The sequence below is a fragment of the Mixophyes fleayi genome, chromosome 3, assembly GCF_038048845.1.
Source record: "Mixophyes fleayi isolate aMixFle1 chromosome 3, aMixFle1.hap1, whole genome shotgun sequence".
Classification (NCBI taxonomy): Eukaryota; Metazoa; Chordata; class Amphibia; order Anura; family Limnodynastidae; genus Mixophyes; species Mixophyes fleayi.
Genome location: NC_134404.1, coordinates 281,584,425 through 281,605,148, shown reverse-complemented (window position 1 = coordinate 281,605,148; position 20,724 = coordinate 281,584,425). Strand labels below are relative to the sequence as shown.

General features: G+C 40.6%; 1 non-coding gene across 1 annotated transcript; it reads right to left on the bottom strand.

Moving 5' to 3' along the window:
* Positions 1 to 18,613: 18,613 nt before the first annotated feature.
* Positions 18,614 to 18,859, bottom strand: LOC142147670 (small nucleolar RNA SNORA23). The gene has a single exon (XR_012690782.1). It is a non-coding gene; the product is annotated as a small nucleolar RNA SNORA23 (small nucleolar RNA).
* Between the last annotated feature and the right edge of the window lie 1,865 nt (positions 18,860 to 20,724).

Here is a 20,724-nt window from a genome sequence, read left to right as displayed (position 1 = left end):
TGAGCTCCCTCCAGGAGATATCGCCACTCTTCCAGGGTCACCTGTATAGCCAATAGCTCCTTGTCACCAATAGTATAGTTCCTATCCGCAGGCAGTAATCTCCGGGAGTAAAAGGCACAGGCATGGAGTTTATTCTGTACTGACTTCTGTGACAGAATAGCCCCTATTCCAATATTGGAGGCATTGATATCTAGAAAAAAGGAAGGGAGATGTCGGGTTGTTGAAGTATGGGGGCAGTGGAGAATGCTTCTTTGAGGAACTGAAACACTTGTAGTGCGTCAGGAGGCCACTGCTTTGTGTTGAAACCTTTGCGAGTCAGAGCAACTATGGGTGCAACAATAGTGGAGAACCCTTGACTGAAGCGCTGATAATAGTTGGTAAAGCCTAAAAAAGGCCAATTGGTAATGGCTATTGTAAGACAGCTCTCACTTTCTCGGGATCTATCTCAAGGCCTGAGCCAGACACCAGGTAGTCCAAAAAGGAAATTTGTGAAAGTTCGAGGGAGCATTTTTCCTCCTTCCAGAACAGTTGATTCTCCCGAAGTCTAGAGAGTACCTCTGCCACATGTTGTCGGTGTGAGACAATATTTTGGGAAAAAAATTAAATGTCATCCAGATAAACGACTATGCATACATAGAGAAGGTCCCAAAAGATCTCATTCACGAAACTTTGGAAGACAACTGGGGCATTACACAAGCCGCCCCGGGTGTTAAAGTCTGTCTTCCACTCGTCACCAACCTTGATCCTAATAAGATTATAGGCACTGTGGAGGTCCAGTTTAGTGGAGATCCGGGCCCCTCTGATGTGATCGAACAGTTCAATAATTAAAGGAATGGGGTAACGGTTTTTAATCGTTATGGCATTGAGACCCCGGTAGTCAATACAGGGTCGTAACATTCCATCTTTTTCTTTACAAAGAAGAATCCCGCCCGGTCAGGAGAAGTAGAGGGTCTGATAAAGCCATGCTGGAGATTCTCCTTTATATAGTCAGACATAGCCTGGGTCTCGGGTAGGGAAAGCGGATAAACCCAAGCTCTAGGAGGAACCTTGCCGAGCTCCAGGACCACGGGACAATCCCAGGATTGACGAGGGGAAAGCCGTTCCGAACGAACCTTGTCAAACATGTCAGATAAAGAGGAATACTGGCCATTAAGGCTGGCTGGAGGAGGGCTCTGGGATGTACAAGCTAGTTTGACAGGGTAAACTTGGCAAAAGCATCTCTGGAGACAAGTTGAACCCCAAGAATGAATTTGAGGTGAACGCCAGTCCACTTGTGGGGAATGGAGCTGAAGCCAGGGTATGCCCAAAATGAGAGGACTAGTTGCAGAGGGTAGAACCAAAAAGTAAATTTTCTCCTGATGCAAAGCCCCTACTTGAAGGGTGAGTGGCTTAGTACGTTCTGAAATGACTCCATTAGTGATTCGTGATGGCGATGGCCTTCTCCAGAGAAATTACAGATAGGGCCCACTGTACAACTAGCTAGTGGGAGATGAAGTTCCCCGCCGCTCCGGAATCCAACAGTGCACAGGATGTGAAAGACCCGGCAGGACTAGACAAGGTAACAGGAAAGGAGCAAGTTTTAGAACCCGATCTGATTGGAGAGGATTTGGAGGACCCCAGCCTGACATCCCCAGAACAGGTTAGGGCTTGGCATTTCCCAACCTCTTAGGACAGAAGTTAAGCATGTGTCCAGGGTCGGCACAATAGATACATAGCTTTTTTTTTTAATCTGCGTTCACGTTCCTCAGGGGTTAATCGGGATCGACACAACTCCATGGGTTCCACCGGAGGAAGAGGATGTTGAAATCAGGGTGCCAGTCTGACCGGCATGCAATGAGGAGGCTCCTTTTCAGAAGACCTCTCCCGAAACCTCAGATCAACACGATTACACAAGGAAATGAATGCATCCAAGGAGGAGGGTAACTCTTGGGAGGCCAGCATATCTTTGATCCTGTCTGATAGCCCTTGCCAGAAGGCGGCCACTAGGGCATCATTTTTCCACTGAAGTTCTGAAGATAATGTGCGAAATTGGATGACATACTGTGCCACAGAGCATGACCCTTGTCGAAGTCAGAGAATGCTGGAGTCAGCCGAAGTGACCCGACCGGGCTCATCAAATATCTTCCGGAATAAAGGCAGAGCTGTCTCTTAACAATTTAACATTTTTAGTGCTGGAAAGATAACATTACCCTTATTATGGACATTTAATGTTAGTATCCCTCAAACCTTGGTCACATCTATTTTAGAGGTTGCTCTGTGTTGATGTACTATCAGTGTTTCTATTACTCGACCCTGCATATGCAACCAGTCACTTTAATTTCATTTTACAGAGTTTTAAGTGCACAGGTCATTTGCAAGGAACATTACAGTATCATGTATCTAAAGATATGAAACAGAACGTATTCCCCCTAACCCAAACTATATATAAAATCTCTAAAATCTAAAATAAAATGCTATTTTAAAAAAATAGAAAAAACAGCCAAGAAAACATATTTAAAACAGGTCAGATTTAAAAACTTATATTTAAATAATTTTTGTCATTTAGGTGTAAATTTATCAAGCTGTGAGTTTCTGGTGGATTTGAAAAGTGTAGGTGTTGCCAATAGCAATCAATCAGATTATAGCTATAATATGTATAATGTACTAAGTTAATGATAACTAGCATTTTTCAAACCAGCTGGAAACTCGCTGCTTTATACATTTACCCCCTAGTATTTTAAGAGAGAAGGAATGGGGGAATTCTTTATCATTTGTAGTAAAAGTATTTTTTACATATGGTCATTGCAAGGCTTGCAGCTATGTGCATAAAGAAACAAAACATTTTTCAGATTCAACGAATAAGAAAATGAGAGAAATCAATTCACTTATGAATATCAATACCACTTTTGTAATCCAATTACTTGAATGTGGAGACTAAAAGGTCATTAAAAATCTGCATATATAGACCGAGCTAAAATATTATTCTCAATGCTCATAAATATAGTGTCCCAAGACACTTTTCTAAGTATCACAATTCTAACCCTGCAACATTGAAATTTAAAGCCATTGAGCATGTATTTGTAGATGTGAGGCGATGGAGTTGGCTTTGATGGCCATCCCAAAGGGTAACGTTATATATAGACATAGAAGTTTGTTTGGTACCAAAGGGAACTTTTCCTAAACGAGGAGAATTGAGTAAAATGGTCTTTCTAAGATCTTTTTACTTATTTTGCACTAATTTTTGATTATGTAAGAGCCTTTTGCCCTGTATTGTATAGTGATAAGAAGTTGCATATTTGTTTAAATTTTATCGCAATATTCAGTGGTGTTTGTCCTGAACAAGAATTAAAAGTACTAGTAGTTGTATATGTTGAGTGGTTAGTATCTTAAGGGTAGATTTCAATTAAGCATTTTATTAGATTTTTTGTCATTCTTATATATACTATGAGAATATTGATATGCTGTAGGTCACTGAATAAAATGTGATTGTAGAGTTAGTATTAATAAACTATGTTAATGATACATGCAATAATATAAGTTGTGGGCTTACTGGGGATCTGGTAATGAGCTGGCTCCTTTATCTTGTTATTGACAGTTAAATTTGTGCACTAGTCTTATCTGTCTTACTATGATTGACTGTTTCTGGTGGATTTGGTGGATACAATTATTATTTCTTATATATATTGTTAATATTTAGTCTCCCTTCTCTGGCTAAGTTTCAATCAAGTTCTTTAATTTATAGATAAATTATAGAGACCTCAAAAAGCCAAAAGGTAGGGGAAAAAGCAGTTTCGACATAAACTTTTTGATGTGATCAACGTCCAACACTTCTACTGCCACTGGGAATAATTTCCTCCACTGCCACCATGAATTCTGACAATATTTTGTTAGTATAGGCCTAGCACTGTGTAAAAGAGAAAACAGCTCCAATAAGTTTATTTCAAAACATTTTTTTATTGTAAAACATAGGAATCATACAATTTCTATGTAAAATACATGCATATAATGTCATTCTCAGAAATATAAAAAAAAGCTTTATTTATATAAAAGGTCCTAAATTACAATCTAAGCGGACACCCTTTTTTCAAGTGAGAATAAGGATAGATGTAGCGCCAATGCTTGGAAGGTTTGTGGTTAAAAAATATGTAAGCTATAAATTATATACTTTAAATTTTCAACAATTGGATGAATTCAGTTCCAACCATTCGAGGCAGTCATTTTATATTAGGGGCAATTTGATGAGCTGCCATTCCACATATGTAATTTACTTGTTGGGATGCTCTTGTGGGACACAGAACCTTGGGTGGACCATTCGGACGTTAAGGGAACATGTATATGTACATTATAGATATATTAAGATCAGAAGCACAATACATGCAATATATCACCATTGTGCAGAAGTACATCAGTCAAATCCATAGTGTTTTATAAGTAGAAGGATTTGAATATTGTGGGAAATTATGATTCTCTTCTATGTACGTAGCTTTATCGGATGAGAATACTGTAAATTTTGGACAGCACGGCGGCTTAGTGGTTAGCACTTCTACCTCACAGCACTGGGGTCATGAGTTTGATTCCCAGGCATGGCCTTATCTGTGAGGAGTCTGTATGTTCTTCCTGTGTTTGCGTGGGTTTCCTCCGGATGCTACGGTTTCCTCTCGCACTCCAAAAACATACTAGTAGGTTAATTGGCTGATACTAAAATTGCTCTTAGTCTTTCTCGGTCTGTGTGCATTTTAGAGGATTTAGATTGCAAGCTCCAATGGGGCAGGGGCTGATGTGAATGAGTTCTCTCTACGACGCTGCGGAATTAGTGGAGCTATATAGATAATGATGATGATGATGAATCATACTAATGATGTAACCTGTATGGGACTTATAAATGGAGTGTTCTCAGAATTGCCAGTGAAAGGAAAGTATCCAAAACACGTAGTAGTGAACACCAAGGTGTAACAATTGTCTTGTTGTCTGTAATGAAAAGAGCCATGGGGTGATGGATACACGTGTTAGCCTGGTTTACCACTGGCTAAACAGAGGCGCTGAGTCTAATGGGTCCACAAGGCAGGATGAACTTTTGTGGCCAGGAACACGCAGGCCACTTCCCTCTAATCAGCCACTAGGCATAACACAGTGGAGAGGATGGGAAATACAAAAGCAGGTCAGATAGCCAGGGATTGGTACATTGGCGGTAACAAGGTAAAAAAAATCAGCATACAGAAGGGAAGTTCAATAACTGGCCGGGATCTGGTACACAGGCAATAGTGCAGTACAAAATCAGGATCTGAGAGAGAGTGGTCAAAACAAGCAAGGACTGGTACACGATGGGCTAACAAGCAGAAGCACAAACCAAGTTGGAATCACAAGGAAAGACAAGGTCAGCAGCAATGCAGCATAACAGGGAGTCAGTCTGGGTATGAATACCTGTTGCTCTGACACAGCTACAATGTAAGAGTGAGCTTTATATATCTACAGGTTTGAATATGCCGGCTCCCAACTACAATCATGTGACTGCCCAAACCAGGAAGTGCTGACCTCTACACAGAAACAGAGGAAATCAGCAGCACAGGAGTGTGGAGCAGGTAAGTTTTGTGACACAAGGTTAACCCATTTTATGTCTGTATTTTAAATGGAAATCCAAGTTTTGAAATACCCTTGATCTTTTGGAGCTGTTTTCTCCGTACCACAGTACTCTGCTTATACCAACAAAAACTATGGAGAACATCAGTATGCTACATCAGAACTGCTATCATTGATTTTTCTCTCTCCAACTGCTTCACTTTGTAGTTTTCAACTCTGTATATAAGTATAAATGTGTCTGTTCTGAGATACCACATTGAATTACAAACAACAATTGCTACTTAAAATAGATACATGACTGACACAGATATTTTTGGAGTGGAGGATTATGAATGGGGAGAGAAGTATTTCCTATTAGTCGAGGCGCTTACAATTCAGATCGTAATTGGACCATACAGAATCTCTGAATTTAAATGACATTAGCTATGTTTAGATTGAACCTTGAAGTTTGAATAATGTGTGACTAAACTTATGCCTGTAACTTCAATTGATAAATATGATGGTTAGTCATACCCTAACAGCGATTTGTAAACATTATGGACAGGTCTGTTTAAACCTCACTGTTGGCGATATTTTTATTATTTAAAAAGTTTATTGCTCTCCTGTAATTCTCTGCACCCTCTCTAAGCATTTGCCCTCATGGATCACCTTCCTCCACCCTCCATCTGCCCTGCCTTCAACCTATCATGACAACAGGGTTTCTGGGATCTGTCTTGGGACTCTTGGGACTAGCTGTAGTAGGGGTGAAATGGAAACTGCAAGGCCAAATGAAGGTCTTGCTTATGGAGGATGTGCTCTACTGCTGTACACCAGATCTTAGGAGGAGGAATGCTGGACTGGACTCTGTACTGAAATAAATGACTGAAATTTGGACCTAGTGGACTGGAACCTGGAGGCAGGAACAGAGGCACTGAACCCACCGTCAGAGACTCAGTACCTCCAAGGATCCAGAAACTCAGACTAAAATAGTACCAAAACTGGGACTGAGAAGGCTCAGAACTCAGGCAGCTGATTATCAGGGGTGACTACCTTCTGAGTTGTATAATCCTGGAACTGGCCCGGGCAACTCAGAACTCAGAACCTGAGACAAACCTGCAACTGGAAGCTGGTACCCAGAGACACAGAGATGGCTCCAGAAGTTGAAAGACTCAGAGCAGTAACCTACTATCCCAAATAGCCAGTAAGTGAGAGAGGAATAGTCTGTAGAGAGTAGGATCCACATGAGGGATGAGCTGGATCCACACAACGGGTAACAGTTGGAGTCTGAACAGCAGATAGAATGAACCTGAATCCACACAAAGGGTTAATAGCCAAAGTCTGTATTACAGCAGGCAGAATGAAGCTCAATTCACATAAAGGGATAATGGCTGAAATCTATACAGCAGCAGGCAGAATGAAGCAGCAAACAAACAGCAACGGCGGTAAACTGGAACCAGGAATTAGGAAAGTGTTGCACTGCCAATTAGCTAAGTGTAGGAGGTGACTTTTATAGTCTGCAGAGGGAGCTAATTGGTGGATGAAGTCAGGTGCTCAGAATAAGCAGGATGTAGCAAAATGTCTTACCCAAGATGGCAGCCTCCAGTACAGCAGACAGAAGTCACACTTTGTCCCAGGATTTAGAATGCTGCATTCTGACAGGAAGGAGATGTACAGTGATATGATACCGCCGAGTGGCGTAAACAGTGCTAAGACCGCGATTCATGACACAACCTTTTTTTTCTGCTGTCCTTGCCCCTCGCCTAGTCTGTAAGTAACATTTAAATCGCCAGCATCCAGCATTTTCTTGTGTTCATGTACTTTGATTGTGATACAAACTGTACAACTATATTTCTAGATGAAAGTCTGTTATTATTGTGCCTTAAACACAATTATGTCTAATTACACTACTCAACAGCCATTTTGCATCTGACATGACATATATAAATTTTCATGTAATTTTGTGCGTAGAATCCAAACATACATTAAGAAGTTTGATATCACGTAGGTTTAGAAATATTGTAAAAAATTGAAATTCGAAAAGTGAATTATTTCATCACAGTAAGTGGTAGGCAAGACTTCCTTCATCAATGTGTATGCGTATTGATGTTAATGATTGAGAATTGGTGTTCAGCGCAATACTAGAGAGTTTATTAATTCCTTGAAGAGTAGTCTGAAAGAAGTGTTACTCCATAATGGGAACAAACTCCTCTGGCCTATGCAGTGCACATGATAGAAACTTATGAAAGTATGGCTGAGTTGTTGAAGGGAATGAAGTATGAGGATTATGAAAGGACTCTTTGTTGTGACTTAAAGGTAGTTGCACTGCTGTTAGTTTTGCAAGGTGGATTCACAAAGTACTGCTGTTTTCTGTGTTTATGGGACAGCAGAGATACTAAAAATCACAATATCACAAAGCAGAACAAAACGTTAAGTACACTCCATTGGTTGAGCCGCATAAAATCATTTGATCTCCGCTTCACGTTAAGTTGGGTATAATGAAGAATTTTGTGAAAACTCTGGATAAAGAAGGCCAGGCTTTCAGTTATCTGAAAGAACAGTTTCCGAAGTTAAGCAGAGCTAAGCTAAAAGAAGGCATGATTGTAGGCCCCCAAATAAGGAAACTGCTTACAGATGCAATGTTTAATGCTAAATTGACGGAAATTGAGTCTGCTGTGCGTGGATTCTTAGGGAACAGAATAGAGACCAACTACATGTCCATCGTGAATGAACTATTGGGCAACTATAAGAATTGTATAAGGTTGTAGTATGTCACTTAAAATTCACTTACATACCCATTTAAACTTTTTTCCTGACACCTGGGTAGTGAAAGTGATGCACAGGGGGATTCTGACATTGCTACCATGGACGCTTGGACCCTGCAGTGATGGGGGACTACTGTTGGTTCCTTTTTAGAGAGACCAATGAGAAACTATACAAATGGAAAGTATCAATATCCTATTTCCCTAAAGCAAAGTGACTTTACATTTTATCTTTTATTAACAATTACATTACGACTAATTTGGATTGTTATGAGTTTCTGAAATTTAGTTTCTGCAGTTTTTTTTAGTGTTCCTGTAGTTTTATTAGTATTTTACAAATGGAAACTATGACAATATTTTAACTCTATAGAGGTTAATTGAAATTTTCACTTATCTTACTTTTTTCAGATATAGCTATTACCGTTTTTGTCATTTGTGTGTATTTAATAAATGTGACTTTATAGAGAGAATCTGATTCTTCCACTGAATTCAGTATCCCTAAATTAGGTGAAAACACATTCACATGCCAGATGCAGAGAATATTTAAAAATTTGAGTAGTGTTAATTTACCTCTGTCACAAGGACACAGCTAGAAATAAGAATAGATAACTGTGACTGATATGTTTTATTGTATTTTGTTCTGAAATGTGATGTGTGGGACAGAATGGGACATATGTGTTTTGTTATATTAAGTTCCCTTATGTGGCTTGTGCAGAAGAATGATTGTTGTCAGACATAAAGATGGTTAACTGATATATTAATGCAGTTTCATAATAAGAATATTTTAATGTATATATTAAAATAACTTTTTAGTTTGTATTATTATTATTATTATTATTATTATTCTTATTATTATTTATTATCTGTAAGAGACATAATGCTTTTGAATACAGGATTCAAATGCATTTATTAACCGATTTTGTTATACTGTGAAGTTATTTTTGCACCTAAAAAACATTTTGTATATGGATGTAATTTTTGATCTTATGCAGTGTAATTGTTTTATCTGTATGCATTTTTATGTATGTGTAAAAAACTATTAATGCATTTTGTGTGATGCTCTTTAGTGTGCAATTAAATTACACCTGTGTACCCAATCTATCGCAAATACAAACTTAAGAAAATGCATTGGGATCTGGCTTGAATCGTGTTCTAAGGTCTGCTATTCCTAACTGATCCGTGAAGGCAATTTTACAAAATTAAGAAAAAGGACAAGAAAAAATATGTGTGTATATAAGGCTATAAGGCTATATACTAGTTAAATTTATATAAAATATAGTCATGGACTTTATTGATATACATTAAAATTCACTTCTTCAAATAGGATAGAAAAATTCTCTTTTCAATCAAAATAACACTATTTATTTGCAAAATATTAAACACAAGTGTATATTGATTTAACTCAAAAACATATGAATATGACTGGTAAGAAGGCAGTGTTTCACTACCAAACCACGTCCCCGCTGCTAGTTCTCTTATCTTTATTTTTACAATAATCTTAATTAGTGTTGCTGTTATTTTTACTTATTAGTTACTCCTATTCTGTGCCCAGCTGACTATTGCTATGTTAATAAAAAGCGATAGCACTTAACTCAATGGAGTCTCTTTATGTCAGCTGATCTCCCTGTTATTATCCAGTAAATATGGATCCAGAAATATCTTCCTATACTTTACAGTGCTTACAATGAATTAGCCTCTAATGGTATGGGAAAATCAGACAGGGAGGAAGTGCCTTGATGTGCATTGTTCCTGCTGATAAGTGTTCATATTTAAATGACCCTTAAATTGAGCATTTTATATTCTGATATATACAGATTTGCTATCAGAGAGTAAGCAGGATTGTGTCACAATGAAAGCTTTTCCTTATGCTTTTCACTTGTGCAGCATTACCAATCTCAATCACACAACTTCATTCACACATCCATTGTGCTAGATCATTTCTCTATCTAAAATCTATATTGGCAGTACACTCTTAAGCTAATAAATGCTGTTGTGGGAAGACAGTCATAGCTTACAGCCCCGTGGCTGTGGCTTGTTCATTATTTCCGGTGCATTTCATAAATTTTATTTTAATAAAGGTAAAGAAATGTTCGCCATGGAAGTTCCCCCTGCTCTTGTTTTGTTTTAGATACAATTAAACCCATTGGACATCGGGTAATGTGAAAGGGAAGCTGCAGAGAATACAATCTACTTGGTGTTTAAAAATCCAAAGACACCTGGTGAATCGATAGAAGAATACAGCATCACTGTTTGTTGGAATTTGAATTACGTTTGTGAGTAATTTACACATTTTTTCCCCTGAAATCTACTTGTATCTAAATATAGGTCCTGTTGGGCATATGAGCTTTTTGAGTATTGTTGTGATACCGTTCATTCTTCCAGTCATCTGATGTCTAGCTCTTATTCTCATTTAAACAACTTAGACGTGGATTTGGTGACAACTATCCATAACAAAAAGTGACATCTAATTCTTTTTGTGTTTCTATCGGGCAGAATGCATACACATTGTTGCAGAGGTGGCATCTCACCTCTGTATTATTACATAAGATGTTAGGGTGTTACCAAAGTCTGGCATTAAGGATTCCAAAGGTACACAATTTGTATTAGAGAAACCTGCTCTAACACCTCTCTAGAGTCAAAAGGTTTAATTAGTTTGTTTTGTGCATATAATGATTACAAAGAATAAACTGCCTGGAAAAATATCCCGGCGAATGGCAAAATCAAGTTTTAATTGGTTGCATAATGAAAACTAATTATAAAGGTATAATATCTGTAATAATACTCTCGGGTTTATATTTCTGTCTAAGAAAAGATACTGTATGTTGAGGATGTCTTACATGAAAATATTAGATTTTGTCCACTTGTTGAAATTGGTCAAGGCAGGGTCAGACTGGCCTACTGGATACTAGGGAAGTCACCAGTGGACCCCAGTGCTTGAGGATCCCATCCCCTACCCAACGATGACTTGAGACATGCTCATGCTGTGGGTGCTATTACGGTCATGAGGCCTCATTTTAAGTTGCCTAGGTGGTGTTGCTGCTTTGCTGAAGTCCGTGCAGACAACAGTGACCTATTTCTGACACTATTCACTTTTTCTGTTACCCTGATCCTTCTTCTGCCTCCCCCCTTCTACTTCCACTTTGCCCCCCCTTCACCCCTTTCCTCATTCTCTTCTGCTGAAGATGATGTTTTGGTGGCTGCCGATCAGAAATGACGTGGACAAACAGATGCACAATCGTCACATAACTGAACCTGATGATGGCAAGCAAGAACAACCTTCTGATTTTATTTAATTTTTGCTGAGAGACTGAATAGTAAACATTTGATGCATTATGGATTCTATTCAACAAGCTCAAAATCCCTTTTGCACAGTGACCATTTTGCATGAACTAACAGGCAGATTTATCAAAGCTCCAAAAGCCCTATTATTAACGGCTAATGAGGAAGCATGTTTATGATTATGATATCATAGGATGGCCTTATTTGCAAGGTATACTTTTTCTTCTTGCTGTTAGCTGCCTGCCATTCTCCTTGACCAGCTGACAGTTGGAGCCTGGGGCGGGGACGCCCCAGACCCAATTAATAATGCCGCCGGTCGAGCTACAGTTGAGTAGCTCTAAAGAAAAAAACAACAAAGAAACAAGCACTTTCAAGGGCCCCCCAGATGCCCGAGGCCCCTAAGCTCTAGCCCAGTTAGATCTCGGTTTAATCCGGCCCTGTAGCTACCCCACTGAGAACACACCACAATGCTCCACGGAAAGTATATCAAGTAAAAGTAAAAATGAGGAACTGACAAGGGCTCTAATGTTCACTAGAGGGACAAGTATATAAGAATTTTTAAATATATAAAACAGTTTCGTATTGGCATAAATACTATTCCATTCCTGGCCTCATGTAGCCGATTGCTGTGTAAGTGAAGTAGTCGGCCTTTTGGTTTGAAAGTCTGATAATTGATGGCAAGAGATACCAAATACATAATTCTGCTGCAGCAAGAATCAACTATTTTGTGAGCAGTATTATTTATGGCTGATTTTCTGTGGGGATGATTGTGTCCCATGTATTTCAATGTTTGGGGCAGACAATTAATCCACAGTGACGAACAACAGTCTACAGTTGGATGTTTTTGAAGCGACAAGACCCTAAGGATTAACATTGTGCTCCCAGAGGAAATGTCTTGCTGTTGAGTGATGTCCGGACGACCCCTCTGATTGGTTCACAGGGAGGATACTCGCTTCATTCCAAGACAGTGGTGGTGGTGATTGTTATGAACGTGCCAGCTTAGAATCAGGTGTGGAACACGGAGATAGCGGTAAGAGGAATTTCCGTATAAGAACTAATAATGAGGAGAAGTGGATGTTTATGAATCAGCTGTGTTTCTACGGAAGAGATTTACATTCTGGTGATTTATTGATTATCCTCTAATAAGTGAACTACATGAGGACAGGAATGGGAGAGTATTTATGCCAATAAGAAACTGTTTTATATATTTAATAATTCTTATATACGTGTCCCTCTAGTGAACATTAGGGTGCTTTTCAGTTCCTCGTTTTTACTTTTGATTAAGGTTCTTGTACTGAGACTATAGGCGACTCATTAAATGGATGCAGGTTTAGAGTGCCCACTACCGTCAAAGTGCGCCCCCAACCATTGGCTGCTGACTGCTTTGCATTTTCCGGCCACACTTGGATCCTCAGGACCACCACAATACCTACACCTACCTCTATTAAACTCCTATAAATGCCCCCTATAAAAAAAAGCCATGCCCTATTCATTCAGGTGATCCCCTTCCCGTCTATAGAGGAAGGAACTCTGGAATCTTATAGCCGGGTGCTCAAACCACAAGACACCTAAACAGCACGTGCATAGTGACACCACCGAATTGACCTTCTTCCTAATCTCTTCCAATGCGCGCCCCTCAGGAATGGACCACCAGACCCCCACTAGGCACTGCATTGGAGCAGCAGAGGATTGAATCAGCAAAATCAAGTCCACAGATTTACAGTGCAGATTTACAGTACAGATTTACAGTAGCCAAAATCATTCCCCCCAAAAGGAAGTACCAATATATGGGGCACCCATTAAGAGTTAAAAAGGTGTTCCTAGTTGCCCAATGCACACAGCCAGTGGACATATGAGTAGCCCAACACCTAGATCTGCAGTGGGGTCTGGTGGTCTCTAGGGCAGGATAGAAGCCAACAAGCGGTAGCAGACATAAACAGCTGCATAATTAAATAGGGGTAGGAGCAGGGACTTCGGACAGAGAAACCCCAGAAAACGCAAATTGAAATAGAGTGACTGTGGGCGTCCAGCATAGAATGCACCATAGGACAAAATGTAGAAAAACAAACATCACACAACTGAGTAGCACCAGTAGCGCTGGTCCACAGGAGGAGAAAAAACAGCACATGCACATAAAGACAAAAGAGGAAACAAAGTCAGAGTGGAAGACACAGGCAAAGGTAAAACCATAAAACCTTGTGGTGCGAAGTGCCAATCAGGCCCACGTGTTAAAGGAAAAAATGGACAAAACCCTTTGTGTCCTGCCCCCAAAAGCAACAAGCAACTGAAACCTTGTGTCACCATAGCAGAGAGAGTAAAGGCAAGGAGAGAATTCAAGGAAGAAGAGAAAGCAGCACCTAGCACCTGTATGTATTAGATGTCCATCTGCCTAACTCCTAAATATACTACACAGACGTACCATCAATTCGAAAGGAATGTGTGCTGAATTGAGAACTGTCCAAGCCCAGCACAACCAATGTGCACTTGAATACCACAGAGAATCGGCACCTGGTGAGGGGCGTACCATCACCATGTACCAACCATAGGGCCGCAGCCGGAGGCCAGCAAATTCCTGGGCCATTACAGTCGGGCAAACCGAGAAACCAACCCTGGGGGCTAACTTGACCCAGCGCTCACTACCCAGCTGGTTCGATTTATACTTCCATACCTTTCAATTAACCAAGGAAGGAGCAAGTACTACATGCTACTAATAGTACTTGCTCCAGCCTTGGGTATGCAAGCATACCCAAGGCTGCACTGGACCTGGAAGAAGCAATCAATTTGCTCACCCTAAAAGCCCTGAAGTACAGCATCACAAAAGCAGCCTGAAACACTCATACGTGTTGTGCCTACTGCCGAGAGGTGTAGTGAAAACGGAGGGGGAGGGGGGAATCCCTAGTAAAAGGATTAACCCATAAAATGACTGTAGTGAATAAAGCATAGCCATAAAGAACTGCAGTGTAAATACCGTGCATCAAACAATATAACTGTAGTGAACAAAGCATAATCATAAAGAACTGCATTGCAACTACTGTATATCAAGTGAATCCAATGCGCTGACTAGGGTCAATGCCAATGACTTCAAGCAAAGCCCGATCTCACAGGGTTAACAACCTCATTGAAGGTGTAAATGTGAGGCTAGAAATACTGGACTGCAGACCCAATGACTACAAGATAAAAGTCACACATATGGGAACTGAGCAAAATTAGGTCCTGGTACTGGAATGGTCATTGGCACCTGACGAGACTATAAGAAACCAGTCACATGATGGCTTGCTAAATTTATATAAAAATGTTATATAAAATTTAAATAAAAATTCCAGCCCCAAAATTCCACTTCTAATCAACATAACTAGTGATCAAACCCATATTCATAACTAGGAGAAGGAAGGGCATACCATACTTCGAAGCATGCTGTCTGTCTCGCAGGAAATGAGAGGAAATGTGTATCAGCTCAACTCATCCACTTGACCTATATGCTCAATAACTGTAGGCAGGTAAATTCGTATTGGCTATATTAATGATAAAATTGGGTTTGCATGATTCTCCCCAGAAAAGATATGTTACAGTTTATCATTGGGGAGTAAGCAGGGAAGATGCACATTGGGGTTGCGATACTGTGTCAAAGGCCTTCCCTGAAGACCAACCCCTGTAGGAGGGGAAAGGTGACAAAGTGGCTTTAACAGAGGAGACCACTTCCAAGATATCGTCATCTAATGGGGTCTCAATCCAATTGTAGGACTGTCCATCACTACTGCCTGTCCCCGGTACACAGATTACTATACATAAGTTAATGCTCTGAAAGTACAGTCCACTTGTTTTAATAACTAGTATGCCTTTGCTATTGGTAGATCAATAGTTCTCTGTATGTTACCATATGCAAATGCATTGTACCTTTGTATATTAAATCTAGAATTCAATAAGTTCCTGTTCTGCACACTCTACTAATCCAGTAGCCTTTTACGAAGAGCATTGCTTGACTACGTGAACCCTTGGAATGCTGGCATGGGAATTGTTAATGCATGTGACTAACAAGCCTAACGTGGGCCAGCGTGTACATTCGTGTAACAGAGTCCTGAGATGGGAATCCTTTGATTGCTGACGCAGACATTGCTAACCAGTGTGTAACAAGGAGCAATGTGTGCTAGTGTGGGACAGTATATTGGGGTCCCATTGCCCATATTCTACAGGTTGTAACAGAACCGAGTGTACGTGGGTGTGTGAGCGCTGTTTGTGGGCAATTCAGCACATCTATAACCTGTATGATAGGTGCGAAAATGATTGAGCGCTGGAATCGTGTGTAAATCCATACCTGAAAGACCCAGTCATGGACGCTGGGAGGGCATTCTAGACAACTTGGTGGCAGTGGTGGTATGCATGCTTTATATGTATTGTATCAATGCCAAAATATTCACTTAGAAAACAAAAGAAAAGTAGTGTCCCACACAGATGCAGCTAGATCTGTATTGAACCGCATGTTCACATTTTTTTTTTGTAGCCAAGGCATTATTATTCTTTAATGGACAAACAAGAGGATTTGACACAGTATGTATCTCTTCCCTGTATGATTTACTGGTGGAAAATATCAGATCTAGACTGTAAAAGTAAAAAGGCACTCTTTTATAATAAATGAGTTGAGTTATTTTTCTTTTGAACTTTATGATCAGCTTTCAACTGATTAGTAAAATCACTTTACAATACACCACCTATCAAAGTAAATTGTAAAAAAGCAATCACACATGTTTTAGCTATGCTCTATTTTTCCAAGGTCATACAAGGTCATATAACAACTGTTTGGCGTTAAACCACCTCAGAAATTGTAGCTTTTGAATGACTATAGCTGGACACAATTCTACAACATTTTTGCCCACTGCAATACATAGTCACAAAGGGTTGACTGAATGTTCAATAAATGTTTTCATAGTAGAAGTGATCTTGAACATAAGAAACTTAATCTGTGTTGTAAGTTTTATTTCATTTAGTTGAGCTAGTGTATTAAGAGTACAATTACAATTTTACCCTGAAAAATATATCACAGTTTCCTGAATGTTTCTTGCTCTATTCGGTGACATTGAAGTAAATGGATTTATCTCAAAGATCTCATAAATGTCAATGCCTTTGATAGTGAAATGAGCTCCAGCACACTAAACAAGCATCTAGATTCTAGAACATCAACACCATGGCTTCATAACCATTTTTGTATATTTCAAAATTGGTTATGTCTGTGACACATCTTTTTGACCAAGAAGTATACACTTTTTACCTTATACTATCAAATAACATTGTTCTATGAAAATTTTCACCAAGGAATTATTTACTATTAACCAAATTACTCAAATATAGACAACAAAATCCCTCCCCTGGCAACAAAGCCTCTGAAACCTGAAAACATATGCTTTAATAGTATTGTGCTGCTTAGATTAGACTAAAACACATCATTCTGTGAGAATGTAAAAATATTTTGGGCCGGCGCGATGCCTAATTTAACTTACTTGGTGGCTGCAGGGCCGGTGCTAGGGTTCTCAGCGCCCTAGGCAAAATTTCAAGATACCGCCCCCCCCCCTCGCGAACACGCCAAATACCTGCCGCCTCACAAACGCTTACCTACTCGACTGTGTGCATTTGTGTTTTAAAATAAAATAAATTAGCCTTACCTCCCCCAGCGGTCCAGATGCCGTGATGTTTGATGCAGAACGCTGTCCAGACTCCACTGCAGACATAGGATTTCTAGAGGGGAGGTATCCAGGTGTTAGATTTCGGGGAAAAAAACTTGACACAATAAGCCTATGAATTATGCATTTGTTAAAGGCAATGGACGGCCCTAACATGTCCCTTCATCACACATATGTTCCTTCATCACACCACTGCACCCCCCTCTGCATCACTTATGGGGTACAATTTCTACACCATAGTTTGTAAGTCAAATATAGAGCATGAGGTGCCAAATAGTCGTTTTCTCCACCATAGTTTGAAAATCAAATATAGAGCATGAGGTGGCAAATAGTCATTTTTATACGGTAGAAAAATGACTATTTGTCACCTCATGCTCTATATTTGACTTGCAAAGTATGGGGGAGAAAATTACTATTTTATTGGCACCTTATGCTCTATTTTTGACTTGCAGCAAGTCAAATAGTGCTAAATAATAGTAATTTTTCTCCCAAATACCTTGCAAATGAAATATAGAGTATGACATGGCAATAGTGATTTTTATACCATAGAAAAATTACTATTTGCCACGTCATACTCTATATTTCATTTGCAAGGTATTTGGGAGAAAAATTACTATTATTTACCACCTCATGCTGTATCTTTGATTTAAAAACTATGGTGGATACAATGATTATTTTATTGGCACCTCATGCTCTATATTTGACTTGCAGCAAGTCAAATATAGAGCATGAGGTGTCAATAAAATAATTATTTTATCCACCATAGTTTTCAAATCAAAGATACAGCATGGGTAGCCCTTTAGAAAAAAAAATAATTATAATACAAAAGGCGCTCCTCCGCCTCTGCACTTATGTCCCAAACCGCTGACTAGATTAGAAAATCTAGTCAGTGGTGCCCTGCAGGTCCCGGCGCCCTAGGCAACTGCCTAAGGTTGCCTAATGGGAGAGCCGGGCCTGGGTGGCTGACTCCTCCTCCGGGATCAGTCACCTTCTCGTTGGCCTGCAGATCCGACCGAACTCCCTCCCTTCCTCCCTCCCCTTCCTCTCTCCCACCCATGGTTTGGCCGGCTATTGCTGTCACATAGGACACGCACCATGTGATAGGTGCCGTCCCATGTCAGAAGACTGCAGAGTGCGCAGTGCGGATGGAACAAGGTAAGTGCGGGGGTGGTATATTAATTGTGTGTGTGTGTGTGTGTCAGCATATTGCATATGTGTGTGTGTATGTGTGTCAGCAAAATGTATATTTGTTAGCATATTGTATATGTATCAGCATATTGTATATGTGTGTTTGTGTGTGTCAGGATATTGTATATGTGTGTGTCAGCATATTGTATATGTGTGTTTGTGTGTGTCAGCATATTGTATATGTGTGTGTGTATGTGTGTCAGCATATTGTATATGTGTGTGTGTGGCAGCATATTGTATACATATACAATATGCTGCCACACACACACATATACAATATGCTGACACACATATGTGTCAGCATATTCTGTGTGTGTGTGTGTGTGTGTGTGGCAGCATATTGTATATGTGTACAATATGCTGCCACACACACACATATACAATATGCTGCCACACACACACACACACACACACACACAGAATATGCTGACACATATGTGTGTCAGCATATTGTATATGTGTGTGTGTGTCAGCATATTGTATATGTGTGTTTGTGTGTGTCAGCATATTGTATATGTGTGTGTGTGTGTATGTGTGTCAGCATATTGTATATGTGTGTGTGTGGCAGCATATTGTATACATATACAATATGCTGCCACACACACACATATACAATATGCTGACACACATATGTGTCAGCATATTCTGTGTGTGTGTGTGTGTGTGGCAGCATATTGTATATGTGTGAGTGGCAGCATATTGTATATGTGTGTGTGTGGCAGCATATTGTATATGTGAGTATGGGGCCATTATATTTTGTGTGTGAGTGAGGGGCCATTATATTTTGTGTGTGAGTGAGGGGCCAGTATATTGTGTGTGTGAGTGAGGGGTCAGTATATTGTGTGTTTGAGTGAGGGGCCATTATATTTTGTGTGTGAGTGAGGGGCCATTATATTTTGTGTGTGAGTGAGGGGCCAGTATATTGTGTGTGTGAGTGAGGGGTCAGTATATTGTGTGTGTGAGTGAGAGGCCAGTAAATTTTGTGTCTGAGTGAGGGGCCAGTATATTTTGTGTGTGAGTGAGGGGTCAGTATATTGTTTGTGTGAGTGAGGTGTCAGTATATTGTGTGTGTGAGTGAGGGGTCAGTATATTGTGTGTGTGAGTGAGGGGCCATTATATTTTGTGTGTGAGTGAGGGGCCATTATATTTTGTGTGTGAGTGAGGGGCCAGTATATTGTGTGTGTGAGTGAGGGGTCAGTATATTGTGTGTGTGAGTGAGGGACCAGTATATTTTGTGTGTGAGTGAGGGGCCAGTAAATTTTGTGTGTGAGTGAGGGGTCAGTATATTGTGTGTGTGAGTGAGGGGTCAGTATATTGTGTGTGTGAGTGAGGGGCCAGTACATTGTGTGTGTGAGTGAGGGGCCAGTGTATTGTGTGTGTGAGTGAGGGGCCAGTGTATTGTGTGTGTGAGTGAGGGGTCAGTATATTTTGTGTGTGAGTGAGGGACCAGTATGTTGTGTGTGTGAGTGAGGGGCCAGTATATTTTGTGTGTCAGTGAGGGGCCAGTATATTGTGTGTGTGTGAGTGAGGGGCCAGTATTTTATGTGTGTGTGTGAGTGAGGGGCCAGTATATTAATATAAAGTATGTGTCAGGCGCCGCTCGGCGGCCGCCTGTTCTTCCCCATAGCGCTAGGCAACCAGACGCGTCACTTCCGTCCCCGCTCAGCCGCCCGGCTACAAGGTTTGAAAGCATTCCCGTTGCTAGGCAACGGGACGCTGCATCTAGGTAGCGCTACGACGCTAGTGTATGACAAGCGCTACGGCGCTAGGATTATGACAGCACTACAGGCGCTGAGGCTCATTGGCTACCAGAACTATTTAAGCCTCTCTGGATCCCACCTCCTGTGCCAGAGTTTCAGGTCCTTTCCTGTCCTCCAGCGTTCCAGAGTTCCTGTGATTGTCTGTCTCCTGACCTTTTGCCTGTCTCCAGACTATTGCCGTATTGCCTGTGACCCTTGTGACCCGGATTGCCTTGACTACCCTTTTGGATCTCCCTTTTGTACCACGCTGCCAGAACGCTACCGACCCGGCTTGTCTCACTACCCCTTTGGATTCTCCTCGTGTACCTGCCTTGCCCGCACCGTTGCCGAACCAGCCTGTCTGACAACTCCTCTTGTGCCTCGTTATCTGACTTGTGGAAGGACCGCGACCTGCGTGTTTCCTGCAGCTGAGTCCATACCTCCTTGCGGGGGTCCCTGGTGAACACCAGGGGCACGTTAGACTCCGCGCCTTCCTTCGAGTAGTGCCAACGATAGCAGGTACGCTATACTCATTCGTGACAGTATGTGTGT